The sequence below is a fragment of the Chrysochloris asiatica genome, unplaced genomic scaffold, assembly GCF_000296735.1.
Source record: "Chrysochloris asiatica unplaced genomic scaffold, ChrAsi1.0 scaffold00224, whole genome shotgun sequence".
NCBI lineage: Eukaryota > Metazoa > Chordata > Mammalia > Afrosoricida > Chrysochloridae > Chrysochloris > Chrysochloris asiatica.
The window spans coordinates 4,507,159-4,510,951 of NW_006408742.1; the positions used below are offsets into that span (position 1 = coordinate 4,507,159).

The 3,793-nt window shown below is 38.4% G+C and overlaps 1 protein-coding gene across 3 annotated transcripts in view; it reads left to right on the forward strand.

The window, feature by feature from the left end:
- FGF12 (fibroblast growth factor 12) overlaps positions 1-3,793 on the forward strand; it is an 814,886-nt gene that overhangs the window by 468,708 nt on the left and 342,385 nt on the right. The window lies entirely within an intron of this gene.

Consider the following 3,793-nt stretch of genomic DNA (forward strand, 5'->3'; position numbering starts at 1 on the left):
TCAACACTTTAGTCTAACGTTATAGTAGGATTCCTGGTGTGGCGCTGTCAGTTAATGGGTTAATGTTTCAGATGGCAAAGCCATTTGAACTGCAAGGTCGGCGGTTCAAGTTCACCAGCTACTCAGGAACCCAATACAGGGTTACTAAGGGTCGGATCCAACGCGACGGCACTTCACAACAACAACAACAATGGGATAGTACAGACAGGAAGACCTGTTAGAGAATTTTGTGTGTAATTTTTTTAAGTTAAAGGTTTCAGATGCCAAAATATTAATAATATCCCTAGAAATAATTTTCAACTAGTTTATGAAATTGGTGTTTTTAATGATATAACTGACTTATTTAACAACTGAACTAAATCATCCAACTATGACAGAGTATATTTGCATTTTAGAAAATTTCAGCTGTATCTTCAGATGCAAGAATGATCACATGCCTCTCAATTTCTTCATATTAAGTATAAGTACATGGAGGCAAACTTTTGCTATTCTAAAATTCTATAGGGTGCCATATTGTTTCCTCATATTTCTTGTATTCAGATAGATTTTGGTGCTGATTGTTATAGTTAGTTGCTGTTGAATCAATTACAACTCCTGATAAACTCATGTGTGCACATTAGAATTGCTCTGTAGGATTTTCAAGGCTACAAAGCAGATCACCAAGCATACATTCCAAGGCATCTCTGAGTAGGTTTGAACTGACAACCTTTCAGGTAATAGTTGAGTGCTTAACCATGTGAGCTACCCAGGGGCTTCATTAGATCTTTAGTGGTAAGCAGTAAATGCTCATTAAATATTTGTCCAGCTGAGTGGCATTCTGATAGGAGTTTCTAGTCACACTGACAGTGTAGCTGCGTGAATAATTTCTTTTAGAAAGGACAGCATAAGCTGGACGTTAAAGGTACTCCAACTGTTCGACTTTTCCAGCATGTGATACCATTCTGTAGTCTTTGATATCAATCATCACTCTTCCTTTAATCCAAGTCCCAGATTCTGCAACATGCTCCAATGTCTCATGAAGCTCACAGTTGTCACATGAAATGGCTCCTGTGGTTGTGGAGACTGTCAAGTCCTGAATCCATAGTTCAGAGGAATCTTCTCACCCATGTAGTCTCAGGAGCTGAGAAATCCAAATTGGCAGGTCAGATGGCAGGCTGTTGATGTACAAGGCTGTGGGAGCTGGTGAATCTGGTCAGGCGATGGGCCGAAAGTCACAAGAACTATAGGTCAGATGTAATGAGCCAGATGCAAGACCAAGGGCAAGAGAGCTAGCATTTCCAAAATAATCTGATAAATTGAAGTCAGACCATGCCCTCAAGGGAAACTAAGGGTGGTGACTTGAGTCAGACCATCTACTAAGATGGGATATCCTTAAATCTTGTTGTTGTTGCTGTTAAGTGCTGTCGAATTGGTTCCAACTCATAGGAACCCTGTCGAGAGTTTCCAAGGAGCAGCTGGTGAGCTTGAACCATCAACCTTGCTGTTCAGAGTCACCTTGCAGTCCAGCGCATTAACCTACAACACCACACCAGGACTCCTTAAACCTTAATTCCACTGTAATCTTTACTCATTGTTGTTGTTGTTAAGTGCCCTCGAGTCAATTCCGACCCATAGCGACCCTGTATAGGATTTCCGAGGAGCAGCTGGTGAACTTGAACCGCTGACCTTGCAGTTCAAACAGCTTTGACTCACAGCGCCACACCACCTTAATCTTTACTCCTTAGCAACTCATTTCAAAATGGATACATAGTCATAAGGCATGCTTTTGTTCTTGTTAAATGCTGTGGAGTTGGTTCAGACACATAGCAAGTCTGTATAGGGTTTTTCAGAAGTGACTGGTGAGTTTGAACTGCTGACCTTGTAGTTAGCAGTCCAAATGGTTATCCTACAGCACCACACTAGGAATCACAGGTATAGAGACTAGGATTTACAATGCATCACAACATGAAGACCTTTGGCTAGAAGGGCCATAGTAAATAATTAGCTGTCCTGTAGTAAACTGCATAAGCTATTTTAGCAAGCATGGTATTTTATGATGAAGTATCTTTTAAATTCACAATAAAGATATGCAGAAATGTTTACAATTTCTCAAGTGGGAAAATACACTTATTTATCCCTTCTAAATTAATCTTTGTTCCTTTAATATTATACATCCTAAAATAAGAATTACAGTAAAGAAAAGATCTTATTATGAAGAATTTTATCCTGGTTTTCTTGCTCTCAGTTTTTTGCAAAGTAGTTGATTAGTCTACTGTGGTTTGCTTTGTTGACTTGGGTTTGTGTGGATGCATTCTTTAAATGATTGAAGCTTTCAACTCAATACAGAAGAATGAGGATTCTTTTCTCTTCATGTAGGATTTGCATCTATTGCTTCTGCATTTGAATGTAGATTTAGTAATGCTACAAGTATAGATGGAAAGAATTAGAGGGCTGCTTAGCTGTGCCACCCTATACTAAGTCTGATTTATCACTTGATTTCAGTTTCTTTTTTTATACAATGGAGTGGCTACAGCAGATGATAATACTAGCATATTCGTTCAGTATCATCCACTAATTTTTTTAAAATGAAATATTATAAATTGATGAAATAAGTTCAATCCATGGATAAGGAAATAAATTGTATCTAGTTCCAAAGGATGCAACCTGCATCAGGCCAACTGTTCTACAGATGCAATCCAGTTATCATGGGACAGGGGCGGGGAGTAGGAATGTAAGTGTTGGGTCAAACTAACAAATATTTCCATCACTGTTTCTAGAAAAATATAATAGGAAGTACAAAATGTGTGCTTTGCTGATGTTGGGCCAGTGGTTAGGTGTTATACACATTCATGTATGTATTACATACATTTGTGCAATTATACTATTTTTGTCATAAATATATGTGTCAACATAATGACTGTATGCATCACACATACATAAACACATTTGTTGTTGTTGTTAAGTGCCGTCGAGTCAATTACGACCTACAGTGACCCTGTATAGGGTTTCCAAGGAGCAGCTGGTGAGCTTGAACTGCTGACCTTGCAGTTCAAACAGCTTTGCAGTCTGGCGCATTAACCCACAGAGCAACCCATAAACACTTAGATGGTGATATATTTGCAGATAAGTTTTGAACCTGTCCATACCTGCAAATTTGAACCATCTAATTTTTTGATTAATTGAAGGTACTATACAGTGTTTTTGATAAATTGATACTAAAAATAGCTTTGATGTGCAGAATATAAACACTAACACAAATAAATCTAGATACCCACGACTTGAATTAACATTTTAATTACAAATACCAATGCATTTGACTTACCTGTGTGCTCTTCTGTGATATCCTGTATGCCTTCTGTAGCACACATATTTTTGTTGCTGTTAGGTGTCATCGAGTCAGTGTGATCCTGTGCTCAACAGAACAAAGCACTGCATGGTCTTACAACACCACTATGATTGCTATGTGTGAGCCCATTGCTGCTGCCACTGTACCAACCCATCTAGTTGACTGTCTTCTTCTTTTTCTCTGATCCTCCACTTTACTAAACATGATATCCTTTTCCAGTTACTGACAATATATCCAAAGTAAAAAAGACAAAGTATGGCCATCTTGGCTTCCAAGAAGCATCCTGGCTATACTTCTTCCAACATAGATTGATTTATTCCTTTGGCAATCCATGGTACCTTTAATATTCTCCTCCAACACCATAACTCAAATGCATCAATTCTTCTACCGTCTTCCTTATTCACTGTCCAACTTTCCCATGCATATGACATTATTGAAAATACCATGACTTGGGTCAGGTGCACCTTA